Below are 19,941 nucleotides of genomic sequence, written 5' to 3' on the forward strand. Positions count from 1 at the left end.
TATTCTAGGAATCGGCCACCGATCCCAATAATGTTTAAGCCATCCCTAACGACACCATGTGCCGCTACAAATTACTACTCGGCTGAGACGGTGCTTGCGGTGCGCCAGGCTACTGTGCTTCCCGCTTTCAGAAATAAAGACCCGACCTTGCCAAAAACGGCAGATGAGGAACAACGCAGGTATTAAGGGGTTGTTGCAAGTCTAAAGTCCACTTCGGCCAGATCGGCATGAAAAGAAAACATCCTCAATTCTTAGGTTTTCTTTAAAATCACCGCCAATGGAATTCATAAGCTAGAAATTATTCAGAATAACCCTGCGAGCGAATATCGCACCGTGAATCATCCAGCCGACTGTATGCCAATGGACGTTCCTGAAGGGGAAGATGTGGTCAAGACAACTATGGGCTAAGTGAAACAGCCGAGACAAACTCAACAGACCGCAATATGAACTCATCGCGAAAAAAGCCTGGCCATGCCACGGAGGAGCGTGGGTGCGACTGGATTGCGTTCAGCGTAAAGCCTAAGTAATACAAACGTGCAGAAGCTACATCCAGACTATGGTAAGGACGCAAGATGCAAACGGCTTGAACGCGAAAGAGAAGGTGAAGAAGGAAACTGTCGCGACTAGCACCATGGTCAAGCAAGCCAATCCGCCCGTCGTTCTGCTGCAACCTCGGAAGCAGAGGCACCATCATTCCGAGGATCCCCTGGTGAAGACCAGAAAAAGTGGCTAGAGAATCAGGAGCGCCTTCGAATTTTCAACCGGTGGGATGACAAAAAAACACTGACGGAAGTGTTTTTCTACCTGGAAGACTCCGCTAGAGTCTGTTTCAAAAATCACGAGACCTCGATAGAATCATGCAGCATGTTTAAATCAGAATTTTTTAAAACGTTCACAACTGTCATGCGTTAATAACGCCCTGAGCATTGCTGCAGATGTAAATCCAACACCCCAATGAAAGCCTCGTAGTGTTCGTTGAAGAGCTGAAAATTTTGTTCCGACGTGCTGACCCCGAAATGGCAGAGGAGAAGAAGGTGCGCTTTCTAATGCGTAGAGTTAAACAAGAGCTCTTCGCTGGACTCTTTCGCAACCCCCCAACAACCGTCGCTGAAGTTGTGACTGAGGCTTCGATGGTCGACAGAACCCTGGACATGCGTTCGAGGCAGTACGATCGACAAGTCAACGCATTTCCGGCAAGCCCCATCAACGCCCCTGAATTCGCGTCGAAAGACTTACAGGAAACACTGCGTGCCGTCGTTCGAGAAGAACGCAGGGAATTTTTTCCAACCACGCCGCAACCCCAAGTCGCCTCCCTGACAGACGTAATCCCAGAAGAAGCCCAAATGCGCTGGGAACTTCTACGCCGACGGAAGCACCCCGCGAAGCAGAAGCCATGACCTACTTCGTGGTTGTTAATCGACACCACCCTGCTCCAACCCACCTCCAGAAAACCCCGCAGTACCGCCGTACACTCTCGTCCGCACGACCCCCGGAGCCCAAACCAAGACGCTGAGGACGAAGCACGTATGGCGAACCTCCGACAATCGTCCGCTGTGCTACCACTGCGGAGAGGTGACCACATCTACCGTCACTGGCCCTACAAGAGGCTCGGTCTTCGAGGTTTCTCCATCGATGCACCCCAGCCCCCACCCGGCGAGCGCCCTCCGGAAATCGAAGAATACCGGTCCATTACCAGCCGTGGACCAGCTCGTTTCAAACGTTCGCCGTCGCCCTACCCATACCAGTCGCCGAACCACCGCAGCAATGCTGAGTTCGCACGTAAAAGGTCTCCCAGACCACGCGGAGGAAACCTCTGGAGATGAAGTTGAACAACGGCGGAAAAACGAAAACCCTCCCACGACGCAAGGACGCACCGAACACTGTCATACACGACATGCCCTCCGCCCAAAGACCCAACCAGACCCTGACATCACTCCCGAACACGACAACAGAAGCACGGCGCCACGCGTATCCGACATGACCAAGCCTGCCGCTGAGAGGACGACGATAACGACGACGCATAGTGCTCAACCGCCAAGACTCACAAGCCGAGATACGACACCCCGACCCACCCGGAACTCGAGCAAGGCGGCGTCGGACGCTCGGTTGTCCATCGACGGCTATGATGCATTCGCCCTCATTGACACTAGAGCTGACTACTTGGTGATGAGCGGATAATTCGCGTCAAAGCTGAAGAAAGTTACGACCAGGTGGGACGGTCCGCACATACGCACAGCCGGAGGCCAGCGTGCAACGCCAAGTGGAACCTGCACATCACGCGTCACCATAGATGGCTCGGCGTACCCTGCTGCGTAGGTTATTTTGCCTAACAGCTCCCGTGAGGTCATTCTTAGAATGGACTTTTTGACAGACAGTGGTGCAATAATAGACCTGCCGACCAAGATGATGATTTTTTCCCGGTCACAACATGCCGCCAGAACCGAACCGCGAACACCGTGTTGCCGTAAGGATCGCAGATGATCATGTCACTCTGCACCCACGCGCAAGCCAAATGATTAAAGTGTACTCCGAAGATGCTGCTCCGGACGTCGTCGCTAACTTAGAGAGTGACCAAATGTTGCTTCTCGACCACGGTGTCTCGTTGCAACAGGCATTGCGCGCTTCAAGTAACGCGAATCTCACGTTTTGGTCACTAAGTTTAAGGACGAGTACCAGCTTATAAGCAATGTAGCTGCAATTGCGTTCCTCGAAGAAACGCAACAAGCAAGTGACGTGATCACAGTCGCCGACTTTCAAAGCGCATCCGAAGATGCCTTGAGATTTCGCATCCCTTCGACGTGAACCCGGCGCTACCCCAAGAAAAATGGAACAAATGATTGACTTTGCTGCGTCGCTACAGCGAGTGTTTTTCGTGGAACTCAACATTGCTTCAGACACTGCTAGAGCAGCATCGAATAATACCCGAAGATGGATCCCGACCTACCCGACAGTCACCGTACCGCGTGTCCTCACACGAGAGGTAAGCCGTCCGGACACAAGTGGGAAACATGCTCAGCGGTAACATTATACAGCCATCGAAAAGCCCCAGGGCTGCCCCGGTCGTACTGGTGAAGAAAAAAAAATGGCACATTAAGGTTTTGCGTTGACTACCGATGACTGAACAAAATCAACAAAAAGGACGTGTAACCCGTGCCCCGAGTCGACGACTCCTCGACCGACCACCTCTTCTACGCGAAGTACTTCTCATCGGTGGATCTCATGACAGGATATTGGCAAATAAAAGTAGACAAGACACCCCGAGAAAAGACTGCATTCATAACCCCGATACCCTTTACGAGTTCAAGGTGATGCCCTTCGGTTTGTGCGCAGCACAAGCAACCTTTCAAAGAGTCGTGGACACCGTGCTAGGTGCCGTTAAGTGACACACCTGTCTCCTATACCTCGAGGAGATAGTCGTATTCGCCCGAAATTTCCACGAACACCTTGCAAGATGGAAGTCCACTCGAGGCCATTCGCACGTCGGGGTTAATGCTGAAGCCTGAAAAGTTCCACTTTACGAACGAGGTAGTCCAGTTTTTGAGACATGACTTCAACGCCGCGGGAGTCCTGCTTTACCGAGCGGAGACATCAGCTATAGCGAACTTCCCAACACCGATAGACAAGAAGGGCGTGCAAAGATTTCTCGGACTGTGCTCATACTACCGGCGCTTCGTCGCAAGAGAGAGAGAATCAACTTTAATAGAGCGAAAATTTCGCACGCATTGCAGACAGCTAACGCGTTTGACTAGAGATAGCACCCCTTTCATCAGGGAAAACGCCCAAGAAAACGCATTCTGCGAGCTACAACAATAATTGCAAAACCCGCCCGTGCTCGCTCATTTCGACACAAACGCCGACACAGAGATGCGAATGGACGTCAGTGATAAAGAGTTGGGTACCGTCTTCGTCCAAAAGCAAAGTGTGCGAAAAAGTAATCGGCTTTGCCAGCCGTGGTCTGTCGAAGGAGGAGTAAAACTACAAAGCCTGCGCGAAAGGGTGCCACGCATTTATATAGGCGATTTCAAAATTTCTCCCATTCGTGTATGGTACACCAGCCAAGGATGTGGCAGACCACCTTGCGCTGTGTAGGCTCGCCAATTTGAAGGACCCGTCTGGCCGTCATGGGCGGTGGAGCTAGCACCTGCAATAGTTTGTCGTTACATTCGTCTATAAATCCTGCAGTAACCACTCCGACGCCGATTGCGTGTCCCGCGCCCCCGTCAACCCACCACCACAAGACTCCAGTGCAGACAGCGCGTTCTTAGGAGTCGTGATAGAGAGCGACCTCGCCGCCCAGCAGCGTGCCGACGCCGACTTACGCGTCTAGATCGAATACCTTGAAGAACGCAACGTCGCCGTGCCTAAAGCGTTAAAACGCAACTTAGGAGCATTCAGCCTCAAAAACTCCGTCTTTGTAAAGAAGAATTTCAGCCCCGGAACGAGAACGAATTACTGTCTTGTCATCCACGCGGACCTTCTTGGCAAAATATTGGAAGCCTCCCACGACGACCCGTCTTCCGGACATCTCGGAACAGCTCGAACGATTGAAAAAATCAAGGCGAGGTACTACTACCCCCGCCTTACATCCTACGTCACCCACAACTTCCGGAGCTGCCGCGACTGCCAGCGACAAAAAACACCCCCGACGAGACCCGCCGGATTTCTGCAGCCAATCGCCGTCCCATCGAGTCTCTTCCAACAGATTGGAATCGACCTCCTGGGCCCGTTTCTATGTCACGATCCGAGAACAAGTGGATTGTCGCAGCGAGAGACTACATGACGCGCCACGCAGAGAGGGCCTCTCTACGGAAGGGGACGGCAAAAGAAGCCGTTAAGTTCTTCATAAACCAAGTTGTGATGCGACATGGATCCCCTGAAGTCCTATCATGGACCGCGGAACGGCCTTCACTGGTGAGCTTATGCAAGGAATCTTACGCTACATAAACAAGGATCACCAGAGAACGACGGCGTTACACCCAAAAACAAACGGAGTTACGGAACGTCCGAACAAGACGATCGCCGATAAGCTGTCTTTGCACGTCGACGTTGAACATAACAGTTGGGAAGAAGTCGTCGCGTATGTCACGTTTGCGTACAACACAGTGACACAGAAAACTAGGCAGATGACACCGTTCCAGCTTGTCTATGGAAGAAGGTCGACTACGATGCTGGACGCCATGCTTCCACCCGTAGAAGACAGCGACTTCAATGCCGACGTCCAAGGATACCTTCAACGTGTGGAGGAAGCCTGCCAGCTCCCTCGAGTTTGTATAACAGACCAGCCGCTGGTGGATGCCGGACGCCACAATCTGTGACGCCAAGACTCCGAGTACTACCCTGGGGATCGTGTGTGGGTGTGGACTCCCATCCGATGACGGGAACTCAGTGAGAAGCTTCTGCGACGGTATTACAGGCCCTACGACGTGTTGGCTAACTTACCTACGAGGTGGTCGCCGATGATGATTCCGGCACATCACGACAACGCACGCGGACCGAAGTCTTCCACGTGGTTCAACTCAAATCTGACAGCGCAAGATGATGGACATTTGTGTTGTTTTTGTTTGTTCGGACTGTCATTTTATTTACCATCGGGTCGATGCACGCTTACAGGGAGGGGGGGCGGAGGGGAATGCCGCGAACCATGCATTGGGTTCTTTTATTTGTGGTTTGTTTTTTACTGCCCGGCTGCCCTCGGCTGTGTTATCTGTGTTCCAAGCGAAGCGCATGTTCCATTCTTCATTTTTATGTGACACGGGTTATCTCATTCAGATAAGGAGAGCATTTCGCCCTAACGCCACTAGCCTGGAATGTTCTTTTATGATCTACAATGTTCGGCATGTAATACGAATGTTCGAGAAACACTCGCGCGGAAAAACAAAAGCCTGCAGAGGAGAAGGCGCAGTATTTCACTCACCGATTCTGGCTTGTGCGTGTCACTCTGGTGACACTGCTTCACCACCTGTGTATTCTTGGAGTTGTTAGCGGAGCACAAGTTCTCACCATAAACAAACTTGTTTCCCTTGTAGAAAACTGCGTCGTCTTTGGCTTCGTGACTTATATATATTATATATATATATATATATATATATATATATATATATATATATATATATATATATATATATATATACATGTATATACACATATATATAAAAGTATTTTTATAGCGAAGTCAAGAAAACCTTTGAAAGCAAAGGGGAGGATGTGGTAGGTACTAGAAACAGCTAAGGTATTTGGAACGACGCAGAGAAAGTGGTGAAAAAATGTCCGCCGGGTGCGATCCGAGCCCACGACCTCCGGAATACGCGTCTTCTGCTATGACCGCTACGCCGGTCGGGCCATTTTCCCCTACAATTTCTGGGGTATTTATGTTAAGGTAGTTTTGTTTTCTCCGCTTGAGCGTGGTAGCCAGCCCCACTCGGACTACTCGGGGTGAAGGGAAGCTTCTTTTTAACCCCGGGACGTGACTCGAGTGTCTACGACATGTGGAGAGTGGTCGACCAGCGACCAACGTTGAACCCTCTAAAGCTCCCTATTGCACGAAGACTGCCAGAACAGAGGCCCTCGCTATGCATACAGCGAGGACCTGCCGACCAAATAGTGCCAACCAATTTTTCTGCATATAAATATATATTTATATATATATATATATATATATATATATATATATATATATATATATATATATATATATATATATATATATATATATATTGTGGTACCGGGGTTCTTGCACCCGGCCGCGGCTCCCAAGAAAGACACCGAGCCCCCTCGATCACACCTTTACTGGGAGTCCCGCTCCGCCACGGTACACTGCTCAGCCGATCCGGCTGCACACACGTCGCCCAGCCGAGTCGCCATGTTCCGTCCTAGCTCCTCTCGCGCCACCTCCTCATGCTCAGCCGGCACATGTCCATCGCGCGGGATTGTCCACCGCCACTATTGCCGGATTACCACAATATATATATATATATATATATATATATATATATATATATATATATATATATACATTGTAATGAAACTGCGACTATGACCCCATGTTTATTCCCTCCGAACAAGCCTCGCTCTTCTTCTTCATTCGTTTCCAGTCCGCAGCCGTCCTCCTTGGTTTGGTAGTGGATTGGCCGGTGACCTTGCGCTGACGTGTTCCTTGGCAATGTTTCACGCCTCTACACTCGCCTGCTCTGCAAATACGCCCCCGAGCAAACTGGCGGTGTGGGTCTTGGGCTCTTCAAAATTGGGGTTTCATCTGCACTCCGATTGCAGATAAAACCTCATTAGACACAGTGCCATGTTGTAAACAGAACTTGCATTCGGCAAAAAATCACGTTGGCCACATAATACGACGGAAGTGGACTGGAAGGTATTCTTACCCATGAGAAGTGTTATCAAACCAGGTATGAACGGTGCGCATCGCTAACAGTTTCATGAAAGCGACTTGGGCTCCTACGGAAAGGTCTGGAGTTGCAAGAAGTCCCAACGATGGCGAGGGCAATGACTTTTCGGTTTTTGCCGGTCACCTCTTCTGTTCTGAATTTAGGATAAATGACACCGTCTTCTACGGGAGACACGTGGTTGCAGAAAGTACTAGCAAATGGTGAGCGCTATGCGAAAGTGCGAGAATTACCCTGAATTCCAAGTCCAGAGGAATACAAATTTTAAATTATCAGTGGCCTTTTTTCAGCACGTTAGGATGAGATGCTGAAACCCATTTTTGTGAAACTTAATGGGCAGCAATACCAAGCAAAAACTAATTTGATATATCATAGGGCTGCGCAGTTGCTGAGGAATGTGTACAAACACGCCGTTTTACCCAAATCCTGTTGTCGTTATTAGCCGACTTTTATAAAAAATGTTATAGAACCATTTTCCGATACCTGAAAAAATCACATATATCGACGGAAACCAGTTGAATATCACAAATGGCCTGCAATAAAAAACGAAGGCCTGGAAAACGTTTTCACATCTTTTCGAATTCTCCGCTGTGTAATTCCTAAACGTTTCACCAATATTGGGCGTCAGCATCATAGTCGCAATTCGCTCATAAAATTTGAAGTGTTTGACCAGCAGTTTCGCTAGGCGTTGACACTACCTGTTAGGCCTTCTCGACTCGTCAGGCGTGTCGGTTCTAATAAAATTCACCCTTTACCGGTAACAGAGGGCAAAATCCTTAAAATTGATTCTAGAAATTTGTATGAGTACCCTATGTTAGTAAAAATTAGTTGGCTAAATGAATCAGTGAAAGATTTTTTGGAGACTCTTTCTGAACAGCAATTTTGTTCCTCATTCTGGAATCGCTCCGATGCTGTTGCTTCGAGCGAAACCTAAAACAACTTAGTAGATATTCTGAAAGGCTATACATATCAGCAAAACGCACTTCCATACGTGAAAGGGTGGCCCAGGTAATCACCGATTTACGAAAACAAAATTTCGCCCTTTTCCATGGTTAGGAAAGGAACATCCCAAAATCCCGCCTTAGTGAGTCCATGCCCTACAATGAATATGGACTCGCGAAATTTCAAGTCTCCAAATCAAATAGTTTTGACTGGACGCTAATGAGTCTGTCAGTCAGTCGGCACATATTTTCATGGACATACATACATACATACATACATACATACATACATACATTCATACATACATACGTACATACATACATACATACATACATACATACATTCATGCATACATACGTACGTACGTACGTACATACATACATACACACATACATACATACATACATACATACTGTGGTACCGGGGTTCTTGCACCCGGCCGCGGTTCCCCAGAAGGACACTGAGCCCCCTCGATTACACCTTTACTTGGAGTCCCGCTACGCCAAGGTACACCGCTCAGCCGATCCGGCTGCACACGCGTCGCCCAGCCGAGTCCGCCATGCCCTATCCACGCTCCTCCCGCGCCACCTCCTCATCCTCAGCCGGCACATGTCCATCCCGTGGGATTGTCCCCCGCCACTATTGCCGGATTACCACACTCTCCCCCCCTCCGAAGAAAAGGCCGACGCTGGCTGCCCTCGGCTGCAGTCGTCGGCACTCTCGAGGGACTCCCACGGCTCAGCCCGGATGGCAGTAGACCGGTGCCACAGGTGGCCTCCTAAGACCCGGGGGTCCTTGCAGAAGGTCCAAACGTGGCAAGGTCCTGTCCGCGGGCCTTGCTCCGCGGGTCGCGTCGGCACTCTCGAGGTACTCCCACGGCTCAGCCCGGATGGCAGTAGACCGGTGCCACAGGTGGCCTCCTAAGACCCGGGGGTCCTTGCAGAAGGTCCAAACGTGGCAAGGTCCTGTCCGCGGGCCTTGCTCCGCGGGGGTGGTGTCCGGCGCAGTCGTCAGCAGCTGTCCGCCTCGAGCTCCTGCTTCATCTTGGCGAACTCCTCCTTGGTCATGGAGCCCTCGCCCTCGCCGAGCTTCTGGAGCTTCTCCCGCGAGGCGTCGAAGTCCGGCCGCGGAGGGGCCGGGGGAATGATCATCCCGGCGTAGTCCTCGCTCTCCTCCAGGGCGTCATGGAGCCAGATGAACTCCTCGTGCTGCCGAAGCACAGAGAACTCCGGCTTCTGGAAGTCCGACAGCGTCGTCTTGGTGTGGACAGGGAACTTGACCTTGTCCCTCTCGCTGAGGGCATCCGAGATGTCCACCACCAGAGACTGGTCCACCAGGTCGATCGTGTCTGACCGCATCTTCAGCGAGCTGTCGGTCACATTTGCCGCGGAACACCAAAACGAGGAAGAAGACCACAATGCCCTTCCCAGGAACCACGGCCGGCCCCACGTTCAGGGCGCCAAATGTGGTACCGGGGTCTTAGCGCCCGGCCGCGGCTCCCAAGAAAGACACCGAGTCCCCAGAAAACACACCTTTAGTCAGTTCTGACCCGAACCCGTCCCGAGACGTCTGATCTTCTCCAAGCCCAGGCACGCACTGAGTCCCTCGTCACGCTCCAGCGCGCACACGCTGCGCGTGCCACGAACAGCGTCTTTCTCCTCGTCTGCGCGCCGTTCCCACAATACATACATAGAGTGAACTCCCAGACCACAGTGGTTTGTTCACCTTATCAAAAGTCCTCTAAAAAGAATCGCCAACACGCACAAGTGCATCCAAATATTTCTCTTCAAGACGGTGGATAAAATTGACTTTCAATGGAGGGAAAAGCAAAAAAATGGTTAATTTGAGCGCGCAATTTTATAGACGACTGTCTTGAAGTCCTCGTACCTGGCATTATCCAGTTAAGGCCGCGACGGAGAGGGTACACCCGCTTCCTTAAGCGAGAACGCAGCAGAGACAGAGCTGGAACCTTTTGCTTTCTCAGGGGTGGTGTGGTGGAAATCGCGACGCAAACCACGTGAACTCTCATGCTCCCGCTCAGGAACGGCTTTGGATAGGACGGCTGCTACGTTCGCCAATGAGAAGTCTCCATCGTCACTTTTTTTGCTTTCTGTACCATACTAGTTTCGCTCTCGCCTCCAAAGCAGAGCGGCCACAGAACGCGCCCCTGCTTTTTTGTTTCTCTTCTTTGCCGTTGGAGAGATGTTCGATTTAACCGAAGACTGCGTGGAAGGCTGTCCATTTTTTTGCAATGGTTTCATGGGCAAAGAAACACACACACACACACACATATATATATATACAGGGTGTCCCAGCTATCATGCACCAAGATTTAAAAAAAGAGTAAAGGCGTAACTCGAAGAAAACCTAGTGCATAATGTTCGCAGTACTGTGAAGAAGCGGAGAGTAATTTTTTCGTTAACGAGACTTAATTAACTAATTGTAATTAATTATCTAACTCGAGAAATACTGTCCTAATCACTAAAGTGTCAATGAGGCACTTGTAGGTAACCACGAGGGGCATCTAACTGCGGTATTTTCAGCGATGAACTAATTGCGTACACATTTATTCTGACTGATAAAGAAAACCCGCGAAATATGAAAAATACCACGTGACGGCGCCTCCGCGCGCACCGTAAAGCAACGCCCTCAAACAGGCTGCCTCTGAGTTAGCCAGAATGAAATAGACAAAAGAAAGAAAGAAGAAATCGCGACCGAGTTTGTTCCTTATCTGCACACGCGTCCCGCGAATCTTGCTGCTCCTTCCATGCATGCTATTATCAAGGTGATGCGCTGTCTCTTCGGGCGGGTAACACGCAAAGCAGTTGCTTTCAATCAGTTTTGTTTGGGGACGCTGCTTCACAATGCGCGCGTAAGCGTCGTCACGTGATATTTTTCATATTTCGCGGGTTTCCTTTATCAGTCAGAATAAATGAGTACGCAATTAGTTCGTCGCTGAAAATAGCGCAGTTAGATGCCCCTCATGGTTACCTACAAGTGCCTCATTGACACTTTAGTGATTAGGACAGTATTTTTCGAGTTAGATATTTAATTACAATTAATTAATTAAGTCTCATTGACGAAAAAATTACTCTCCGCTTCTTCACAGTACTGCAAACATTATGCACTAGGTTTTCTTCGAGTTACGCGACTTCTCTTTTTTTAAATCTTGGTGCATGATAGCTGGGACACCCTGTATATATATATATATTTATATACATATATATATGTATATGATTTTATTATCAAGGTCTGTGGATCTTCGGTGGTGCGCGAGGTCTTCGAGTGGGACGGGCCACGGTAGACATGCGGGAACTGGTTTATTGAACACCAAATTCAAAAAAGGGCTAAAAAACGACAGTCTAACAGTCTCTTGTCGAAGGCTACAGATTTGGTGAGTGACGGCAGCGGTGACCGAGAGCAGGCAGCATAAATGCGGGAGCACATAAGCAGCCGGCGACCGTGACGGTGCTGCAGCCGCACCTGACATGCAGATATGGAGGAATAGGTGGTTGCTCCATACGTGCAGGCTGTACTTGCTGAGTGGCAGTGGCGTCGGGCTTGAACACTGGCGGTCCAGCGGACTGCCACAGTGTTGTCGTCCCTCGGACCGGGCGTCCAATGGGAAGCAGAATTTCGACGACCGCCCTCTTCTTCTGCTCGAGACCTATGGGCTCATCAAAATGACATTCAACTAGTATTGCACTCCTGGCTCCACACGTCGATTCCGATGTGGATTGGCCACTTTTCTTTTGATTTTTGCCAACTCATCACAATACTTCCCCCTGAAACAAATTTCTTTGTCCAGGGCCACTCACTTTAAAAGTCAAAAATAAAAAAATGTCTCTAAGCACTGTCTCTTCACTGTCTTTTGAAACTAATAAACTTAAATTTCCAAGTCAATGCTATTAATTAATGTCAGGCTTATCTTCAGGGAAAACAAAGAGTGGATAAATGCATAGAATTCTGATTTCATCAAAGGTGCGATACCATAGAAATCCGAAAGGTGCAGCACATCTTCCTTTCTTCTGTATTTCCACCTCAAGTGGCAAGAAAGTTCCAGATAGCGCGGGATCTCCCGGAACCAGTCTTTTTTTTTTTCCTTCCGTAGATTCCTGAGATACACTTTTCAGTGGGAGATACACTTTTCCAGCGGGAGCGGGAGATACACTTTTCCATCGGGAGCGGGAGATACAGCGGGAGCGGGAGATACACTTTCCCTGAGATACACTTTTCAGCGTAGATTTCAGAGATATCTCGTCTCAGCGGGACAGCTATTCAGTTTTTCCTTATCCGGTTTTTCTCTGGCATAAAAGCGATTGGCTACTGAAGTGGCTAAAACTTATAACTTGGCGCCTTCCAGCTCTCAAATGTGTTGTGAACGTCTGTTTCTGGAATTCGGCGTAGCAAGTCTTCCACTGTTTCAGCCTGCCAGGTTTGCGCACGAGTAGCCTGCGATTTCAAAAGAAATGTAAACTTAACGTCTCCTTTATTTCGCTGCTGTAGTTGATGCCTCTTGGGTGGTGCCGAACGCTTTGTCAAGGAAGCCCTCTTCTGTTTGTTGGGTTTGTGTTTGCGCTTCCACATTTTCGTCATCACTGGATAAAGTTTGGGTGCCTTCTTGGCCCCTGTAATTCAAGCTCAGAGTGCTTATTTCTAAGAGCTTCCTTTCATTTGCCTACTGTGCAAAGCGACGTGTCGGTTTGGGTGGCTGCTGCATTATTAGTTGTTGGATCGTGTATCCTGATTTCTGGCAGTAATGCACCGCCAAAAGGCAGATATCCACTTTCATGAAGTGTATCTTCAACCGTTTGTAGCATCATTTTGTTTCGGAACTCGAAACAGACTTTTGGCTCCTAAGTGGTTCCAGGTGGGCAATATTTGGTTGCCTCGTGGGAAGTCATTCCGAAAGGGTCTGTGAGATTCACTCTCGGCGATGTCCGTTCCAGTAAGTTGTCGCGGACTTGTTCTCTGTCAGAGTTTTATGTTGTTACGACATGCCCTAGTGTCGAAAGGAGCCTCAGCCTCCCTTGTCTTTCGCAAGTTCTCCAGAACTGCTAAATCCTGGTTCTATTTCGCATACGTCTTCTTGTAAGCCTCCTCCAAAGCCAGCCTGTCAGCCTCGCGTTGTGATTCCAATTTTTCGCGTCGTCCTTTTTGCAGCGCTTTTAATCAGGCGCGCTCACTGTCAGCCCAAATGCCAAGTACGTGTACTCTCAGTCCTGATTAGATTCCGTTGGCAGGCAATACGTTTCTCCAATTCCTCGATCCCCATGTTGTCGTTTCCGACTCGTGGATCTGCTGTCACCGCTCAGGCACAACTCTCCTGGTTAAGGAAGAATCTTGCCATCCTGTCGCAACCGCCAGTTGTGATGTTATCCGCAGGATCTGTGGACCTTCGGTGGTGTCGTGAGATCTTCAAAGTAGGATGGACCACGGTAAAAATGCGTCAAATGCTTTCTGCCACACCAAATTCAGGAAAGGCTTAAACAACGACAGTCTCACAGTCTATTTTTGAAAGCCACAGACTTGGTGAGTGATGGCAGTGGCGAGTGAGAGCAGGCAGCGTAACTGCGGAAGACATAAGAAGCCGGCGACAGAGACGGTGCTGCAGGCACACCTCACGTGCAGAGATGAAGGGGTAATTGGTACATTCCCGCAAGCTGTACTTTCTGAGTGGCAGTGGCTTCGGCCTTAAAAACAGGCAGTCCGGTCGACTGCCGCAGAGTACTACACTGCGGCAGTCGACTGCACTACACTGCAGTGTTCCACGCCGTTCATCCACAAGCGGAAGAACACAAGAGCTGTCCTGATCTACAGTGGTTCTAATATGGGTAAAAATGTATCCGAAGTTACCGCGGTACCGAGAAGACCGACGGGATACGCATGAGTTCGCGATGCCATAAGCTTCCTGGTCAGGTTCGTTGGAAGTACACAAGAAAAAAAGATGTGAAGAACTAATCGGCTTCTAACACCAAAATTTTCCTGACAACAGACTCGTAGGCTCACCTGTTCATTCGACTTATCCGCTGCGTCTTCCGCTTGCGGGTACTGGTGATTTTTTACAGTGAACTGACTTGGACATTTTAGTTTTTGCACTTCGTAATGACTGTGATATGACAGTGTGTATGGTTCTTTTTCCTTCTCCGGATACTTCTATATTTATTCTTGTTTTAAAACTGTGCGTGCTTCCGGCCGTGCACCGCTATTTTGAGGAGGGTAGTGTTATGAAACTGATGGTCATGGCGCCGACGGCAAGATGCAGCAGTGGCGACAGCTAAAACTTTTGTAAGAGAGAAAACAAGCAGTTTAAGACACAAAAGCTGGAACGTAGCGAAGATGAGAAACAAGAGAGCGAAGGCACAATGTGGAATGGTGGTGATAATGAGAGGTCGGATGGTCTCGAGCAGAGAGTAAGAAATGTGCGATCGTCAAAATATCGCTCTCTGTCATACGCCCGGTCCAAGGGACGATACCACTGCAGCAGTCGACCAGACTGCCGGTGTTCAAGACCGACGCCACTGCCACTAAGTACAGCCTGGGGGATTGGATCCATGACCTATCCCTCAGTCTCCGCTCGTCAGGTGCGGGTTCAGCACCGTAGCTGTCGGCGGCGGCTGATTTTCTGCCGCAACTACGCTGCCTGCTTTCTGTCGCGGCTGCCATCACTCATCAACAAGTGTGTGGCCTTCGACAACAGACTGTGAGACTTTCGTTTTTTAACCGGCTCTTGATTTTCGTGTGGCATACACCGTTTGAAGCATTTCTACCATGGTCCGTCTCACTCGAAGATCTCGCGACGGCATGAAGGTCCATAGTTCCTTGCGATAACATCCACATTAATATATATATATATATATATATATATATATATATATATATATATATATATATATATATATATATATATATATATATATATATATATATATATATATAGATATATATGTATATAGGAAATGAGGGACTCGTTGAAAAATAACACAGAAATAAGGATTGGCAGTCAAGAAGACCTCGGAAAGCAAAGAGGAGGTTGTGGTAGGCCATTGAAACAGATCAAGAATTTGGAAAGAAAGAAAGAAAGCGAAGAAAAAATGCCCGCCAGGTGGGATCCGAACCCACGACCTCCGTCCCCCCACCAGACCGGTATTCTGGAGGTCGTGGGTTCGGATCCCACCTGGCGGGCATTTTTTCTTCACTTTCTTTCTTTCTTTCCAAATTCTTGATCTGTTTCAATGGCCTACCACAACCTCCCCTTTGCTTTCCGAGGTCTTCTTGACTGCCAATCCTTATTTCTGTGTATATATATATATATATATATATATATATATATATATATATATATATATATATATATATATATATATATATATATATATTGAAAGGCCAAGATTCGAGGCAGCCTTTTATCCCGGCGATCGGGGCCGAAGAACACCAGATCACACGATGATGATGATAATCTACAAAATGAAGAAGTTGCGGAGGCCACTGTGTGATGACGGGGATTTACAGGTGATGCATAGAAACGCGCCCTTGTGAGAGGATTGGCCCTCACACTAGTTCGTCCCTCCAAGCGATGCAGCCACCTGACTGAATCCGTCCCCACACTATGATGATCGTTGGATGTTTATGGCGCAAGGCCAACTGGGGCAAAGAGCGCCAAAACAATAGTTGATGATAGGGGTGAAACCTTAAATACTAAGTAAAATCAGCAAAAACAAAAGTAAAGTCACAAAACTACAATGAGCATGGCTGGTGTATAGGGCCAGATTTCATGATGCATGATAGGAAATGAGGTTTAAAAACTTGACTTCTGACAAATACTCAAACACACGTTTCACGGAAACAATGACTTCGTCACCTAGAAAAAACGATGGATGTAGGGGAATATGTTGTCTGTAGAGTTCTCTGAAGTGTTTGTGTCGTGTTGTGTGAAGTGCCTTGCATGTGATTAGTATGTGCACTACGGATAGGGCCTCTCCGCACCTGCTGCACTGGGGTCTAGAAGATCCCGTCAGCAGATACGAGTGCGTCGCATGGGTGTGCCCTATCCGCAGCCTACCCAAGGCGACTTCCGTGTGTCTGTTGTGTGAGTCAGATGTGTACCGTCCCAAGTGTGGCTTTATTACATGTAGTTTGTTGTCTGTCTGTTCATCCCAGTGTGTTTGCCATGTTCTACGCAAGTGTTGTCTTATGTGTGGCTTGAAGTCTGTATATGGTACGGTTGTTATGTCTACAGTGTTCCTGAGTGCAGCAGCGGCTGCCCTCTCGTCTGCCAACTCGTTTCCAGCGATCCCAGCGTGTCCTGGGACCCAGCAGAGGAGCAGCTGATGCTTCTGCGCATACACAGACATGATAGATTGAAATACAAGATTAACTATGTGGTTTTTGGGGGGTGTATGCGATGACAGTGCGCGAACAACACTCAAGGAATCTGTGTAGATGATAGAATTGGGAATTTGATTTTCAAGGATATGTCGTACAATCAGTAAAATTCCGTACGCTTCTGCTGAAAAAATTGTTGTGTGCACACTCATGGTTCTGGATGCACTGAAATCCGGACCATGAGCAGCGCACGACACCATAGTGGAGGTTTTAGAAGCGTCACTGTAGAATTCAGCACGTGGGTATTTGAACTGCAAAGAAAGAAAGTGCTGAAGTATTGCAGCTCGCGGTACCCGATTTTTGTCAAGTTTCATAAAAGAAAGGTCACAGGACACAGGGCGAACTTGCCAAGGCGGTAAAATGTTTAAAGAGGATGACCTGTACACGTCTAAAAACGAAGCGCTCAGATCCGAGGCTCGCTCTTTCACTCTAAGTGAAAAGGGCAGAGGAACGGATGGGCGATTTACAAAGAGCAGAGATGTGGATGTATCGTTAAAGACAGGATAAAAAGGGTGATTATTCAGCGATGAAATTTTAAAAGCATAAAGTAAGTCCATGTACGTCCGTTGGTTCTCAAGGCTCCACTTATTACACTCGGCATACAGACTCTCAGCAGGGCTAGTGCGGAAAGCACCCGCCGAAAGACGAAGGCCCAAGTGTAGCACTGGGTCAAGAATTCGCAAGGCTGTCTTAGTCGCCGACCCATACACCACACTGCCATAGTCCAAACGAGACCCAACCAATGCAGTATACAAGCGAAGCAAGAGTTCTTTGTCGGAACCATAGGATTGGTGGGAGAGAACCTTAAGTATATTCATTGTTTTGAGACATTTATTTTTAAGTTCCTTGATATGGGGAATGAATGAGAGTTTGTGATCAAACACCACACCTAAGAACTTGTGCTCCTTATTCACAGGAAGCGACACGCCATTAAGAGTAATGTCTGGGTCCGGATGGACCCCGCGCTTCCTGGAGTACACAACGCAGGAGCTTTTTGCAGGATTCAATTTAAAACCATTCTTGTCTGCCCAGCCTGCAAGTTTCTTTACACCAAGCTGGACTTGACGTTCGCAGATTGACAGATTGCATGATTTATAGGATATCTGCACGTCATCTACATACATGGAATACGAGATTGTAGGTGGCAGTGCCTTACCAAGAGAGTTCATTTTTACTATGAAGAGAGTGCAGCTCAACACGCCACCCTGTGGCACGCCATTTTCTTGCACGTAAACGTTTGAGAGTGCACAACCAACTCTCACTCGAAACGTTCTTTCTGACAGGTAACTGACAAGAGTGTTTAACATGTTACCCGAGACACCGAATGACTTTAGGTCACTGAGGATCCCGTACCGCCAAGCGGTGTCGTAGGCCTTCTCGAGGTCGAAAAACACAGTTACACAATACTGTTTATGAACGAAGGCATCCTTTATATACGATTCAAGAGATACGAGTTGATCGTTCGTGGATCGCCCCGCCCTGAAGCCTGCCTGGCAGCTCTCGAGAAGACCATTGTACTCGAGGAAGTACACGAGCCTGCGATTGATCATCTTCTCGAGAAGCTTGCACAGGCAGCTCGTCAGGGCAATAGGACGGTAACTTGAGGGAGACGACGGGTCCTTTCCCTCCTTTAGGAAAGCTACAACTATAGCCTCCTTCCAAGAGTTTGGAATGTGCCCCGAAAGCCAAATCTTGTTATAGAGGTGTAAGAGTGTTAGAAGAGTGTCTGCGTGCAGGTATTGTATCATTTCCTCCCTCTTCGCGGAGGCAAGCGCCCGTCGCCATCAGTCCTCACAATATATATATATATATATATATATATATATATATATATATATATATATATATATATAGGGGTTGGCAGTCAAGAAAACCTAGGAAAGCAAAGGGGAGGCTGTGGTGGGTCATAGAAAGAGATGAAGAATTTTTTGAGTCGAAAAGAAAGTGGTGAAAAAATCGTGGGGGTCGTGGGTTCGGATCCCACCCGGCGGGCATTTTTTCACCACTTTCTTTTCGACTCAAAAAATTCTTCATCTTTTTCGATGACCCACCACAGCCTCCCCTTTGCTTTCCGAGATTTTCTTGACTGCCAACCCTTATTTTCTGTCTTATTTCACGGAGGCCCTCATTTCCCATTTTCTGATTCGCTATATATATATATATATATATATATATATATAGAGAGAGAGAGAGAGAGAGAGAGAGAGAATCGGAAAAGAGCGGCTCGTTGAATATAAGACAGAAATAAGAGTTGGCAGTCAAGAAAACCACGGAAAGCAAAGGGGAGGGTGTGGTAGGTCATTGAAACAGATAAAGAATTTGGAAAGAAAGAAAGAAAGTGGAGAAAAAATGCCCGCCAGGTAGGATCCGACACATGACCTCCAGAATACCTCGTCTGTTTCACTGACCTACCACATCTTCCCCTTTTCTTTCCGACGTTTTCGTGACTGCCAACTCTTATTTCTGTCTTATATATATATATATAAATATATATATATATATATATATATATATATATATATATATATATATATATATATATATATATATATATATATATATATATATATATATATATATATATATATATATATATATATATATTGTAGAGGAGATAGCCGACAACTAGGTAGCCGGTTAGAGAGGGATTTATTCACTGTAGAGACGTGCACAAGCATAGACCGAAAGCAGGGTTCCGCGAAACCCGACGCTGAGCATCCTTCTGCTGCTTCTTCCTACACCGATGCACCGCATACCGGAATAGGCGGATAGCGCTGCGTTAGATCGACTTTCTCTGAGGCGTCCGTTTAAACTCTTCGCTACAATCACCCCCTCCCCCCTTCAATGAGGAGCCATCCTGGAGTGTCACGGGGACGACACGATGAGTGGTTCGACGTAAGCTTTGAGGCGCTGAATGTGAACGAGCTCACGGCCGCGACAGCGCTGGTCGGCAGAAAGGGTCACCGGCTCGACAACGTAACTTACCGGAGACGTGCGCTCAAAAACGCAGTAGGGACCGTGGCATCTCGAAAGTAGTTTAATGCGTAGTCCAGGTGACTTATTGGGCACCCACATTCAGACGAGAGAGCCGGGCGAAAAGCTACAGGCAGATCTGGACTCATCATGGCGAGTCTTCTGGCGAGCTTGTTCTTCGGTCGAGATGGATCGCGCTAGCTGGCGGCACTCTTCGCATGTTTGACAGCGTTAGAAATCGGCA

This window comes from Haemaphysalis longicornis, unplaced genomic scaffold (genome assembly GCF_048455015.1).
Source record: "Haemaphysalis longicornis isolate Haplotype H1 unplaced genomic scaffold, Haemaphysalis longicornis Haplotype H1 scaffold_5, whole genome shotgun sequence".
In the NCBI taxonomy this organism is placed as follows: Eukaryota; Metazoa; Arthropoda; class Arachnida; order Ixodida; family Ixodidae; genus Haemaphysalis; species Haemaphysalis longicornis.